At 37.8% G+C, this 15,978-nt stretch overlaps 1 protein-coding gene and 1 long non-coding RNA gene across 2 annotated transcripts in view; one reads left to right on the top strand and one right to left on the bottom strand.

Annotated features, from left to right (window-relative positions):
- Nucleotides 1-15,978, top strand: part of lrrc4cb (leucine rich repeat containing 4C, genome duplicate b) — an 82,012-nt gene that overhangs the window by 25,066 nt on the left and 40,968 nt on the right. The gene's annotated exons all lie outside the window — the stretch shown is intronic.
- LOC118600020 lies at nt 12,930-13,558 on the bottom strand. Its single transcript, XR_004949586.1, has 2 exons — nt 13,132-13,558; nt 12,930-13,003 (listed from the first exon to the last, which is right to left on the bottom strand). It is a non-coding gene; the product is annotated as an uncharacterized LOC118600020 (long non-coding RNA).

Raw genomic sequence — 15,978 nt, 5'->3', positions numbered from 1 at the left:
GTTCGCATGCTGTAAAATGTATCAGTGAAATAATGAGATTGTTAATAGCTTTCAGTGTTACATGGTTTCTCAAAAGAGAAGTTCTAACAAAAATGTTCAGACCATTAACGTTATAAACATTGTTCTGCTCTCCTGGAGGGCATTTAAGTTTGGCCACTAGGTGGCGATTGTGCTGTAGTATTACAACTTATTCCAGAAGAAGAAGAAAGTATGATCTGGTTACTTTAAAAAAAGTTTCCTTAAAATAGTTTGGAAATTTCATGCCTGTGAATTTATAAAGATGTACATTTAGTCAGCAATGTAGGTTTAGGTCGACCAAGCGTTAGCATTAGCTGTCCTATGGAAATTCCATTAAACGTTAGCATCAAGCTAGCAAATTTTTTATTTATTTGCTAAATCTATCTATATTTTTACGAATCGATTATTGATCTATTAAGCTTAAATCCATTCAAATTGATTTATCAATTTTATCAACCCACCACAGTCTCTCAGTCTGGGTCAGTAAGCTACACAGTTATCGGGAAGACTGCTAACTTGACAGATGTCCAGAAAATCGGACAAAACAGTCATCGACAGCTTTTGCAAAGAGAGAAAAAAAATATTCACTAAACAAGTCCCGCTCCAAACATATTTTGATGTTTCATATAAGCATTCCTAGTGGTCTTTAAACTGCTGTTTAAACCAAAATCAGAGACTCAGATCTATTGGGTTTATTTGTCTACAAGTGGATGCATCGGAAAGGAGCGGAGCAAGAAACTTGTGTCCTGCCGATTGTAAATCACTGCTTCAAGGTTTTTTCAACACCATTGTTCCAGTTGCTCCCAATGATATTAATAAAGAAATACTCAGAGTTGCAGTTTTAAGCTTAATTTTCTTCATCTGCTGTCAAGAGAATATTGTTAATCCTTTCAAGAATTTGGAGGAGCATCACAGGGAGTAGACTGAAGCTGGAGTCAGTGCATCAAGAGCCCCCCACACAGATGAATGCCAGACAAGAGCTACAAATGTCACATCCCAAGAGTCAAGCCACTCCCTAACCAGGGACAAAAAAATACACTCTTGCTTAATGGTTCAAAGTCCTCTTTCAAAATAAAAGTAAATTTGAAGTTTTAAAGTTTGAAGATTTTGGAAGTCCACAGTCTTCTGTTAAGCTGTAAAGAGATGCTTACTTCAGTTTCCAGCAGGACTTGACTCTTCCCCAGACTGCCAAAGCTACCAATAGCTCGTCCAATTACCACACGCATGTTTGGTCAGTGAACTTGTCTGACCAGAGTCCAGTGGAACATCTAAGGGGTGTGTTTAAGAGAAAGATGCCAGACTCCAGACCCGACAATACAGATGGCCTAAAGGCAACTATCAAAACAACCTGGGCTTCTATTACACCTACGCAGTGCCACAAGCTAATCACCTCCATGCCACAGGGCATTGATCCAGTAATTCATGCAAAAACAAGCATGACCAGTGACTTAGTGTGTGAATATTAATGCAGTTTTCAGAAGCCTGTTACATTTGAGTTGAAAACAGATTTTTTTTATTGGTCTGTGCAGAAAGACAACATTTTAGGCTTTTAGATTAATCCAGAAAATCACCACGAAAAACAATGTATATATATATAAATATATATATTTTCAATTTGTGGATTAGAATTTCATTAAAAAAAATAAAGCTGGACTGCTATTAAGACCTTTAATAACAATTAATAACATGATTTACTGTGATTAATCATGATTGCTGCAACATTTAATAATGTTTTTCAGTATATTTGATTGCAAAATTTAAATTCAAGAAGTAGTTATCCATAAAAAGGAGGATAATATTGTCATCCCCAGAATATAAAACCCCAATCAGAATGTACCAGTGTACATCTGAGCAACAAGATGTTAATATTTTTACCATTTATTAATCATTTCTGTTGTTTCTTCTTATAATAAAGATCATAAACAACTCAAGAAAAGTGAATAGCCAAAAACAGTTAGCACAATGCTAAAATGTTAGCTAAACTCAAAATTAGACAAAACACTGGAAACATGTCAAAATTAGCCAAAAACAGTTAGCATAATTTGGAAAAAAAAAAAAAGAATAAGGGGCGCCGCTCAGTGGACGCTTCCGCAGTGAACCTTGAACTGTCTTGTTCTTGGTTGTACTGAAAAACAATGAATTTCCCCCCAGGGGATTAATAAAGCATCGTGATTGATTGATTGATTGATAATCCTAAAATGTTAGCTAAACTTCAAATTAGCCAAAAAAACGGAAACATGTCTAAACTAGCCAAAAACTTAGAATTATGCTAAAAATGTTAGCTAAGCTTCAAATTAGCCAAAAAAATAAAATAAAATAAAAATAAAAACTAAATGCCAAATTAACCTTAAAAAACAGTAGTTACTGGACATTTTAAAGTGTGAATGGTGTAGGACGTGCGGATTGAAGTTCACAAGTTTGAAAGTGCACAAAATTTTTGAAAGATTTTAGCAATTTCTCATTAATTTCCTATGGGGCACATGTTCCTCAATATTACAAATACTTGAAATTTTATGAATTCCAACAGTACAAGCAGTAATGTACCGAACAAGCTGACTGTTTTTATACCAAGATTACTGAAATCACTGAAAATGTGATGGAGTTTGTACATACCAAAACATGTATGGAGAGGAGGAGGAGAATCACTATAGTGTTAATGCTGTAAAGCATTCACACAATAATTAAACACTTTGAAATGTATATCACTGATTTTGTCATTTGTAATGGCTTTCCACCCTACTTTCTCATTTAGCCCCCTTCTTTTGTCTCTTTCCTGCTCCCTTTACAAAAGTTCTAGGTCTGCTACCAATTAAATCAAAAATCAGAAAACAGCAAGTAAATCTACAAAAAAAAAAAACATAAAGAGGTAGTAGAAACTATGAGACCCAAAGCCACTCTTTCTGCAATCTAACAGCACCCTGTCCTCAAAAGGGTATTTTATTATAGGACAGTTCTTTTAATGCCTGATCAAATATTAAAAAAGACAACATTTTAAAGTTTAAATTGGAATGTCTCCTGGAATCATCTTGACACAATCAGTTCATTTCTCTGGAGAAATATCACCACTCTGTTGTTTTCATTGAGCTAAAAAAGTAATATACCAGCGGAAAGACAATGCAAAAGGGAGCGTTGCCCTGAACACTGGCACGAACGCCCTGAAACACATCAACCAGGCGACAATCAAAGAGTTACTTATTAATGCCAAACTTGGTAAAAGTTTCCAAAGAAGAACCTTTGAAGAGTTGCACCTCATAGAGAAAACCCAGAATAACATCTAAGATGTCACCAAAAAACATAAATTGGTCCAGAGTTTTGTGTTTAGTTTTCAACAGCCTGAAGCTTGACAACAAAATTCTGAGCTAAAGAAAATCTGGCTCTAAAGTTTTTAATGTTCAAACCAAATGATGGAGAAACAACTTCAGAATCTGAACACGGCGCAGTTTGCACAAAAGCCGTCCATAACTCCAGTCCTACCCGCGCTGTATTGGCTGGGTTTAGTTTTTCACACTTCGATCCTTCTCCACAAAGTGCAGAATAAATGCCTTTGTGCAGCTGGTTCTGCGACTCTCTATAACAAAGCTGTTGATATTTTTCACTCCCATTACTGTATTGTATATGATGCAAATGCAGCTCAGCTCCAGCTGAATTGATTTCCTTTTGTGTCTCTATTGCAGTTTCCATCTGTCTTTGCAAGGGCTCATAATAAGTCCCAAACCAATTTGCACTGGTCCTTTACCCTGACTTTCAAGCTGTGCACATGTCTAATAAGGCAAACATGTACTCTGCTTGTGCTTTTTCCTTCACAGTGTTATAGGAAAGAATGGAACACCTAGTTTAGAATGTCAAACGTATTCAACTATACTGTGACTTTACTGTCATGGAGCAGCTCCCTTTAGAGAAACAGCATTGTGAGATGGAGTGATTCAGTGATTGGATGAAGACACAATCTGTGAGGTTGAGAATATATCAGTGGATAGGAAATGTTTAATAGGAAGGATAATTTGATTATTGAAAATGTAGTTGTTCCCTCTCTGTTTTCCCAGATGTATTTTGGTGTAATTGCCAAATATACTCACCGGCCACTTTACACTTCCGTAGTACCGGGTTGGGCCTTCAGAACTGCCTTATCCTTGGTGGCATAGATTCAGCAAGGTACTGGAAACATTCCTCACAGGGTTTGGTTCATATTGACATGATAGCATCACACCGTTGGGGCAGATTTGTCATCTGAACATCCAAGATCTCCTGTTCCACCACATCCCAGAGGCGATCTATTGGGTTAAGATCTGGTGACTGTAGATTACAGTCCAGGGAACTCATTGTCATGTTTTAGAAACCAGTCTGAGATGATTCCAGTTTGATGACATGGAGTCTTATCCTGCTGGAAGTAGCATCAGAAGATGGTAAAGGGATGGACATGGTCAGCAATAATACTCAGGTAGACTGTGGTGTTGTAACCATGATCAATTGGTACAAAGGGGCCTAAAGTGTGCCAAGAAAATATCCCCCACACCATTACACCACCTCCACCACCCTGAACCCTTGATACAAGGCAGGATGGATCTACGCTTTCAGGTTGTTGACGCCAAATTCTGACCCTACAATCGGAATATTGCAGCAGAAATGGAGACTCATCAGACCACACAACTTTGTTCCAATCTTCTATTTTCCAATTTTGGTGAATTGTTTCCAGTTCTTAGCTGACATGAGTGACACCCAGTGTGTTCTTTTTCCAGTGCTTTAGTCCGTCTGCCTCAAGGTTAGACATGTTAGAGATGATCTTAGTTGCAACCAGTGGGAATTTGAGTTTCCGTTGTCTTTCTATCAGCTGGAACCAGTTTGGCTACCCTTCTCTGATCTCTGGCATCAACAAGGCATTTCCGGCACAGAACTGCCGCTCACTGTATATTTTCTCATTTTCTGACCATTCTCTGTAAACCATAGACATGTGTTGTGGGTGAAAATCCCGATAGATCAGCAGTTTCTGAAATACTCAGACCAGCCGTCTGGCACCAACAACCATGTCACATTTAAAGTCACTTAAATCACCTTTCGCTTGGTTTGACCTGCAGCAAATCATCTACATCTACGTCTACATGCCTAAACACATTGCCTTATTAGAAATTATTATTAGAAATTTGCATTAACCAGCAGTTGGACAGATGTACTTAAAAAAGTGGCCAGTGAATGTAGGTTCAGGCCAGTCGGCCCCTTAAGCATGGAGGCGTTGACCAGAGAAATCCCATCTTAGTTCATTTCTATCAAGATGATTGTACATTTAACCAATATTCTACTTTAAATACTGATTCTTCATTGCAGTCTTTTCACACACTATAAAAAAACTCAGACTTACAGCTAACAAGACAACCTATTTGCTACATTTTTTGGAAATAAAAAAAATAAAGGAAAAAGGTCACTTCTGTGGAAAATCTTGGCAGTGAGATGAACATTTGGCATTGCAACAACACAGTAGATAGAGGGCAGCCATTCCAAACAGCAGCAAGTTAGGCTGTCTCAGTCATTTAGAGGATTGCTTGTATAATGTAATCTGTATTCAAGGGATGAACTAGTATAAAAGAGAGGAGAAACAGTGACTACAGCCAACATCTTTGGCTCTCCGATCTTCCAGTCACCAAAGCCTTTTGTGGTCGTTTTCTCTCACGAGTGAGACATGAGGCAGGACAGGCTAATTGAAGAAACAATTAACCTACTGCATGTGAACCGCTATAAAACAACATAATGATGTGCTGCTGGCACTAAATGCTTAATAATTTGTTCTTCCACAGCTTTGGAGTAATCTGTACCATCAGCAACACTAATACAGGTGCATCATGTTAGACATTCATTGTCTCCCATGTTCTTTGTTGAATTTTCACGTGTTTCTTTTTACAGTCACTGAAATGTGGCCATTCCTTTTTCATTTTATGAAAATGTTTTTCAAGAAACGTGGGAATTTTTGTGATTTTCCATTGTAAGCAAGACAAAAAGAAAATGAATAGTATAATAATTAACAATGATTAGTGCCAGGAGTGGCATGTCGTGTAGAAGACCCACTCTAATGAAAATTGTGTTTTTAACATGTTCTTGTGGCATTTTTCTACTGATGGAGGACATATATCAAATCATTTAAGATTAAAACTACATTTCTGAGTATTGCTTTATTCAAATCATAATGAATAAGACATGGATAAAAAAAAAAAAAACAATAAAAGTTCTCTTTTATGACGCAGGAAGTGAAATGGGCGGGGTAAAGCCTCCCTGCTCCTCTCCATTCTGATGCATCCACTTGCAGACAAACAGATCCATGTACGTCTTTGTTTCCTCATCCAATCTGGTATCTGGCTAAAAATGCTATAGCTAGATGGCTCCAGTACTGGTCGCCATTTTTGTTGCACCACTAATGTTTTGCTGGTGAGGGCTGTAAGCTAGTGGGAGAGTGTAAACAATAGGATGACGGGAGACCACTGGAGGCTTGCTTCCACAACTTAAATATGATTGGAATGGGACTTTAACATCTTTGCCTTAGCTTTGGATGAAAATATATTTGTAGACTTTACTTTATATATCAAGGCATTTTCACTTTCATCTCGTCAAATATGGATGTAAGGTTTGGGCCCCCTCCACGTCACTTTTTGATGTTTTGGATGTCCCCAACTCATCGTTTTTTGACGTGCTTGATTTTCCTGTTAAATCAGGGGTCCCCAATCTCCAAAAAATACAACAGAACAACAATCCACTCCCTCTCCCTCCTTGCTTGTCTGGTGCTCGTCAGGTGTGATCTTGAACGTGCAAAATATGCCTGTAAAACGTAGCTTTGGTCAAATTAACTCATACAAATACCAAAGATTTTTGGGTTGTCAGGGGCTGTGGAAGGTCGTAGACAGGTGTGGCCGCATCTCAAAGGAAGGTGTGTCTTGTAGTTCTCTTGAGGCTCATGCAGCCACCTTCAGAGATGTCATGAAAATGGAACATGCGATTGTCATGCGAGTGGCAAGTGTATCCTGATGTATGGGTGAAGCTGTTGTACAGTCTAACAACACCGTACTCTAGTTCAGGAGTGTCAAGCTCAATTTGGTTCAGGGGCCATATTCAACCCGTCTGAGCTCAAGTGGGCTGAACCAGTAACCTAATAGCAAAACAATCAACCCATGGTCAACTTGTTCCTGTAGCTTTGTTTTTTTTTAGTTTTTTCCTCAGTTAGAAAAAATGCATCACACAACCTAGCACCCTAATCACTTTATTTAATTATTATTACCTTTTTGACAATGACATTTTGACAATAGTGGTGTCACACCTGATCGTTTTTATAGCAAGTTAACAGCGGTGAGGCTGGTAGAGAACCAAACTGCATCTTACCCAAACATGACACATGCTTGCAAAGAAATTTGATTTCTTGTTATGTCCATATTTCTTTTCCTTTGCTTCCCCTAGTGGCGTAATTGTGCATTGCGGCCATTTCTTTAAATAACCATACCTCACGTCAGGAATGGGCTACAAACTGGATTTTTTTTCTAGCATGCTTATATGTTTTTCTCTTCATGACTAGGCTGGATCATATCATATGGCCATATGTTTGACACCCCTGCTCTAGTTGTTAGTGTTGTGTTGTGAAGGAAAACAATAGACATGAACATTTTCACACTATGGGCTAACCAAGTGGTCTACAATCTTAACATTTCTGTGGGACACCTGTATGCCCCATAAAGGTTTGCCCATGTTTTGCCTGCAGACAGCTCACATCCACCCCCAAAGGCAGTTTTGGCTAAGGAATAATTGATAATGCTATTTGCCAGTTAACATTTAATCCATCAGGCTGCTAGACAAAATGTATCCAATAATAAAAATTGCATCTTTGAATTCCTAATCCTCATCATACAATATTTGTAAAGGTAAGAATTGATTGTGGTGATTCTATTGGGTTTGACTTTCATTTTCTTAGACAACACCCATTAATTTGTCAATATTTATAATATGGTAGAGTTCAAACTGGGTTCAGTACAAACTGAGGCCATTTTTGAGCAACACAGTTGTATAGTTTCATTCTTTTTTTAAATTAGAAAATAGGAAGGAAACAGAAAAGGAAAATATAAAATCAGTTTTGCAGTCCATAAAGTTGATGCTCAGAACCCTAATGCACCTCATGTCCTTGGGACATGTTGCATAGAAGAAGGGACAGGTGAGTGGGCACAAGTCTGCAAATGTGCCCCATAGTAATATGCTCTATTTTAGTGCAGTGGATACCCAATTTCCCTGTCACTTTGCTGGTTTTGTAGCAACTTTCGAGGTAAATCACTTATATAAAATATTTCACTTTTCCTTTTAGTAAGCCGAAAATAATAGAAATAAACTCTACAGTAATTTTTTTAAGCTTATTGGAAATGAATAGGCACTAAAAGGCTCCGACCATTAGAAGGGTAAAAGCATCCCATCACAGACTGCTCTTTAGTGTTATTTCTTTCTTGACCTTCTCTGTTATCATGCCATCAGATACTAGATGAAAATATGTGACGGTCCATGATCTTCACTCCAAAGCAATTTCTAAAGAGCAGACTTGACCATTTTGGGAAGGTGCACACAAACACAGCTCAGCCTCCAGAACCGGCTAATAGGTGTCCTTTTTAGATTTTTCAGAAGGATGTGTCACATGTCGTTGCTTTTAATGGTCAAATATTGTGCTTCATGATATCAACTTTTAAACTGCTGCCATTCCCACAATGCTGATGTGGATGCTAAATTGTTTTTGAAACACTTAGTTTCTTGAAATGTATTATAGCCTCTCTTTCTCCCCCCGCCACCCCATCCAATTTCATTTCGCCGGCAGCTTTGGTGAAGATCATTACTACAAAAATGGAGCAGTCTGTTGAGCTCCTCTATGTTCTGCTTCATTCTCTAGTGCTTTTTATCATTCAAACCAAACACCGCTCCCCCTATTTTTAGCTTTTTACTGTGACAGCCTAATAGTACTTTGACTTTTTTGTTATGCTACTAACAATTTGCGGTCGTATATTGAAATTATTTTGGTATTTTATTCAAATTTGTGTCAGAATTTGTTTGCTTTTTTCTTTTACCACAAAGCTAGAGCCACCATTTCAGTTTAGCTAACTTAAGGGGCGGACAATTTATTTATTTATTTATTTTATCTCTTTTATTTTTGCTAAAAGACGGTTGAAGCTACGTTCATGTTGCCTTTGGTAACAAGGGTTCAAGCGACCGCTTTCAATGAAAAGTTGAAGTAAACACTCAACTGATTCAGGGGCTCTTTGTTCAAATCTTGCACATTTTTGCCTATATGCAAGTTTCTAAGATTGTTTGTTTTAGAGTGTGTGGCCACCGAACACACGTTTGAAATTAAACTGAGTCATATTTAGACCAATCAGTGACTTGGATTTGGTAGTGATGAATGGTCTTCTATTTAACAGTGTAAAAAGAACAAGTCCCTCCCTGCTTGTCTAGTGTGAACACTGTGGGTTAAACGTGCGGCCAAGAAATTAGCATGCCATGTCCATAGCTTTAGACGTCTCCCTGCTGTAAGGAGCAGCAGAGGCAAAAACATTAAAAGTCCCTTTTGAGGCAAATTACAATACTGTTATGTTGCTGATGTTAATAATAATAATGCCAGCCTGCTTTTTCAGAAACCCTAGGTTTGTAGCCCCAAGCTAACTGCTAGCGTCTGTCTTTTTGACCCGTGTAATTTAGTATTTTGCCATGCGGACCTTGTTATGAGCCAGTTATAGGACATGCTATATAACTGCAGCAACTGACACTTGAAAATAAATGTCAAATAAAGTCATAGGATAGAGACATTTGCATCTGATTTGCAACAGAAAGCAATTGAGTGCACACACCTGCTGCACATGCAATTCCTTTTGCAGCTGGTGTATTGTTATGTTCAGCAATACATCAGTCTGTGTCCTTACATTTGGTAAAGTGACTGCTGTGGCTTCGACACCGCCACTCTGTTTATTTGAGAAAAGCCGAGACGTAATTTACTTTTCTGTAAAGCTTCGATTTGCAATGTCTACCAAAAAACAACCAGAGGTTACCATGACTTGGATGTGCTTTATTCTCTGCTCCTCATATTCTTTTGAATATTTAATACTCGGCCATGATTAAACTAGTACCGTGTCCATGTTGGGTTTAGTTTACCCAAATGTGTCCCCTTTTTCTGTAAAGACACTACAAAATTTATGGTCGCCTACAGTACTGGAAGGCTCAACCTTAGGTTCACCAGATAAAAATAGGAATGACGACCTTATTTAATAAAAAAGAAAAGAATGTCTTTTGACAGAAACGGAGAGGATCAATAAAATGTTGGCAAACTATATATACATATATATATATATATATATACTTAAAAAAGCTAAATACATTTAGAAACAATTGAATTTGGGATTTATTTTTACGTTAATCTTTATGACTCATTCAGAAACAGCCAATACACATTTAAAAAATAAATAAATGTTAAAGCTGCAACTACAATTCTTTGATATAAGGTTAAACCCCAGAGTACTTATCCTCTTGATGTAGTTTCCTTAGATTTTAGGGACAGAAGTTCCAACATCAAAATATTAAGTACTTGCATAATATACAGTTAGTGACTTTCCTTTTATTAATCACTCAACCTCCATATGCACTATAACCATCCCCCAGTATTAGAGGTATATAGTGTTTGGTGGTCAATGGAGATTAGATTAAAGTCTGTCTTCCCCCCCCATATTTGAGAGGGTTAGGGACTGGAGCCCTCCGCGAATCCTCGGAATCCGCGAGTATGGATAACCTCAGTCTTCATCTCACCCCCTGCTTTTTTTTCACATGATGCAAAAAAGGTTGGAAGTAACAGAAAAATGCTAATTTGGCTAACGCTTCAAATTGGCTAACGTGGCTAACATGCATCGTATCACAAATAAGTTCTAGACGAGAGTAACTGTAAGCGCAGTTTATAAATTCAGACAGACTTATCTTTAACTCTTTTTTGTCTTTTTTTCTGCCCCATAGTTCAATGCGCCTTATACATGGCATACGTTTCCAAAACAGACCACTCCTTGACAGTGGGCTTTAAAATCTGGTGCGTCCTATAGTGCTAAAACTATAGGTTATTCAAAAATATAATGAAAAGTGTGTTTTTCTGGTTAGAAGCTTGAAAAGTTGTAGTTAGAAAAAAAAAATATACAGGACATCGACTCAAAAGGACATCTCAAGTTATATGACCAACACCTCAGCTACAGCTAAGTAGCTTTCTTCATACAAAGATGACTGACAGCTAAGAATTTCTGGATATGTTTTAAATCTTGTCCTAACCTAAGGTCAACTCAGAAAGCTAGTTCCTCCACAAACCTTTGACACATCAAAAAATAGTAAAAATGTCACTTTATGCCTTTGCATTTATGTGTCTATTCATAGAGCGGGCAAAAGGACATGAGTGCTCACTGATGGACACATAAATGACACTTTTAGAGTTTGTTTCTTACTGTTAGCTCTCATATTTACTTAGCAATAACACTACACATTTTCCTTACCCTGGAGTGTGATAATAATTAGTCAAAGAGAGAGGTTTTCACCACAGATGAATTCATTTAGTTGTAGCTTTCTCATTTGTGCTGAAAGCTGTCAGAGAACAACAATGTGACTTTGCCGTTGGAGCAGCCAGTTCAGACCAGTCCTGATGTTAACATGGTGAAACAGGCCAACCAAGTACATCCCAAACCTTACTAAAAACTAATATAATTGTATAATTGTGCTTGAACTGTTTAACATGAAAGATCTGAGACTTGATTTCAAGTTTAAATCGTGATATTGGATTTTTTTTTTTTTTTTATAAAAAAGTAAAATTTTAGCCACAGGGGCCCCAAGTCTGGCACTCCCTGTGCTGGTCCCCAGCCTGGATAACATTTTTTGTAAGGAAGGGCACCTGGCGCAAAAATCACTACCAAAACACATGTGCGAATCAGGGAAAGCTGTTTTACTGTGATGCCTACTGACAGTAAAAGGTAAAAAAAAATAAAACATTAGAAAGTATAATTCTCCAGCATTTCATGAAATATGTGTTTTCTACAGCGATTGTTGCAGCGTTGCTTGGAAATAATCTTTACATGTAATCACATCTGCCAATCAGAACTCAGATTGGGACACATGACGTTTTCAGTGACTCAATCAGGTAGAATACTAATCCAATGTGACCGTTTTTGTCCTTAATTGTTCTTATTTCCTTAATCCACTGGGGTCACGGGGTTGCCAGAGCTCGCCCGGCTACACTTTGGACTTTCGCAGCCTCCCAGGAGTCAATGCAGCTCAATCGCTCGATATGCCAACAGACAGAGAGCTCCCGCGGGGTGCGGGGGCAACGGCTCGGACTGCCTGAACTTTGTGATATTTTTCGTATTTTCATAGAAACAATAATAAAACGTCCCCTAATATTATTTTTGTTTTATTGTTCCACTCTCTGTGAGACATTGACTTGTCAATCTCAGTTACAGAAACAACGCGGAAGCGGGTGTTATAAAAAACAGACACCATAGTGAAAGTGAACTAGCTCTGAATGATCTCATGAACCCAGACATGTAGATGTGTAACCAATAATTTTCTAAAACTCTTCACAATAATTAAACTTGATCTCTCAACATCATCCGTGTCTTCCGTACAGTCTAAGTGAGAAATCCACATGTAGCCATCATGCTAAAAAAAAATTAGCTGGTAGCTCCTCCAACATGTGACCACACGGTGAATGAGGGGCAGGGAAATTTTCCATGCAAATTGTGTTTGGTGGGAACGTAGCATTAAGTGGAGAAAAGCGCTGTTATGCAACACTGCACTTACATCAAGTGTTGTGTATTGGTGCAAAGTCGCTTTTCCGCGTGTTCGAATCTGTCAGGGATAATAGGCAAAGGTGGACCCCAAAATGCAATGAGTCAGGATTTTAGTTAAGTAAAGCAGTTTATTAGGTCTGCAGTAAGGTCCTCCAAGCAGTAGGGGGAGTCCAAGGGTTCTTCTGAGACGAGAGTCAAAGTTAGTATTTGTAAATCCAAAGAGAAGCGGAGGGAAACTCAACGCTTAATCCACTCCTTTAATAAAGTGAGGTCCATTAATCCATAAGAGAGAGAAGGGGAACAATCTCACCAGGGCGGCAGAAATATCCGGAGGAGAAGGCAGGGGCGGCAAGACGTGGACGAAGCGAGGGTCGGCAACACGGAGATCAGAGTGGGTCCAAGGCGGAGGTACTGAAGAGTGAAGACAGGAGCAGGAATCCAGAGCATGAGCAGGGTCGAGGACGAGACAAAATAGCAAGGCGTGCGTACTGGGAACTTCAGGGAGTAGACAACAATCCAGTACTGAGCCTGGAGGGGAAGAGTCTTAAATAGAGGAGCACGCAGGTGTTCAGAATGAGCAATCAGGCAGGTGAGGGTGGGGCAGAATCATGACAGAATCAGCGGATTCACGTTGATCGGAAAACAGTCAAAGATTTACGCTCCCTTAAAGAGTGCGTGATTCTTAGATGTCACTGGCGAAATATCCAGTGTTTACCCTTTAATACCTGAGGTGTTACTGGTGACGACAAAACACCAAATCTTTAATATATATATATATATGTATATGTATATATGTATGTATATGTATGCATATATGTATTTATATATATTTATATATGAATATATATATATATATATATATATACATATATATATATATACATTACACGTTGTTGTTTTTTTAAAACGGTTGAAAAGTTACAGTCCATCAAAGGGTTAAACCGTTTAACCTGACGTCTACACTGTTGCTTCATATTAAAAAAAGGAAATTAAAGTCCCTAAACTTCCTTAACCCAAATATATTAGCATGTAGATCACACTTGAGAGCCATTTTGAAATTAGAGTGCTTGGTATTGTCAGAACATGACATCCCAATTCATTAGTACAAGAAAAAAAGACACAGCTGGTGGTTATTGTATTTGATCTGTTAAGGTGGTTGAAATAAACAGATATTACAAACACACACGCATTATGGGATTCTGTTGACTGCAACCTTTCGCTTTGCTTTCAGAACCGCCTGACTTTGTTCAAATATAGTTCAGACAGGCACCCCGCCCCCCTCCCAGACTGAACAGGCAGCAAAGACTGTGCCCTACTTTAGTTTGCTATTAATTGACAAAAACCGTCTCCTGTCTTGCAGTTTTGTCACAGTAAAACAAAAATGTCAGGTTTTTTTGTGATAAATTCAAACAATATATGTTTCTTTATTTTTTGCAAGGTCTTTGGGCATGTCGGAATAAAGGGAAGAAATTTATTCTAAAAGATTTGCCAGTTCGTCACACCATCGGACTATTGAATGAGTATTTTGACACTGACAATGCTAAATTTTCCTTTTAATGAGAGATTTCCTTGCATGTACTGTTTATTAAAGAAGCAACAGTTTGTCATTTGTAGGTCATGTAGCACATTTGCATATTCCTATTTTAGATTCTTTCTCATGTGAGGAAAATGCCACCCTGTGCACTTGGTGCTCTGGAGGAGCACTTAGAGCAAGTTGCTGCATTTAAAAGCATGATTTCGAAAACCTTGAGGCTTGACTTCCCAAAAAATAAAAAAATAAAAAAAACAGCCCCTTTAAATATTGTACATACAAAATCAGTGTATCATAGCTCATTCCATTTTAGAGCAGGCCCTCATTTTAATTACTATACATGGTGAATTAGCTAATGAATAATGAATGGATTCCTCACACTAAGTGCTCTGACTGCTAATGCACTTGCAAGTCAGTCACTCCACCCCCACCCCCCCCTTCCCACTGCCAACGTTGCTTTCAGATTACGCCGTCTTTACCCCCTTCTCTCAAGTCTGATTCACACAATTTCTCCCATCTCTGCTTTTCTCACTCTTACTGAGATTTGATTAGATTTTCCTCCGTAAGAAATTATTTAGTGATGAGAGCAGAGAATGAGAGGCAGAAAGAGAAAAGGCTCCAGGATAGAAGGAGGCAGATAGTGGTTCTCAGGGGAGCGCGGGGGGAAAGGAGAAAGGTTCTTCTAGGAAAAAAGAAAAAAAAAGAGTGAAAAAGCTTCAAGGATTAAGGTGCAGTGAGGCTGCAGAGAGAGGCTCATAAAGGCAATGTTCAGTTTGTGTTCAGAATACTTAACCTGTTGAAATTCCTTTGGGAAAAAGGAAATGAAAAGAGTATATATTCAGCAATACACAACCACGCATGTGCAAGATAAAAAAAATAAATAAAAAAAAAAAGATGACAAGATAGAGTTAAGAACAAACACATAAAGAGAAACAGGCAAAGAAAATACACATTTTGATACAGGTTAGTCATTAAACTAGCCCATGCACATATACACAGCTATACACATCTGTTTTACAGGACATATTCAACCAAAATACAGATCATAATCAGTATTTAAATATTATAGAAGAAAAAATAAAGAAAAGAGAACAAACGTTCAAAGTATTTAGGGTCATGGAAGCAACCACAGGTATTTTCCGTATCCTGGGCGATACGGAGGATTTAGGTATCGATACAGTGTATGTCGCCAATATTAATATCGTTACCAATAACTATATTTTACATAAATTTTGTGGATGTGACATTAACCTCAAAATCTAAATTGTTTTTAATCGCTGTGAATTGTTTTTTGTAAGTTTCGCTTTTTATAAATTAGTTGATAGACATAAAAACAGAATTAGAACAATATTTTAGTTAATAAAAAGTACACTTAGAAGAATACTTAAAGTAACCTTTCTGGTATATTATTAGTTTACTGACAATAAACTTTAAGTTTACTCTAAGAATAGATAAAAGTTTACTAAACGTAACCATTCTGATATACTGTTTATTGACAATAAACTACAAGTTTACCTTAAGTTTATGAAAGTATACCTGGAAGTATCTCTAATGTAGCCTTTAGTTTATAATACACTTCTACTGATTAGCGTAGAATAATTGTGATCGTGTTTACTGACGTGGAAG

This window comes from Oryzias melastigma, linkage group LG3 (genome assembly GCF_002922805.2).
Source record: "Oryzias melastigma strain HK-1 linkage group LG3, ASM292280v2, whole genome shotgun sequence".
Taxonomy (NCBI): Eukaryota; Metazoa; Chordata; class Actinopteri; order Beloniformes; family Adrianichthyidae; genus Oryzias; species Oryzias melastigma.
Note: the sequence above shows the minus strand (reverse complement) of the source record. Positions and strands in the feature narration are given on the sequence as shown.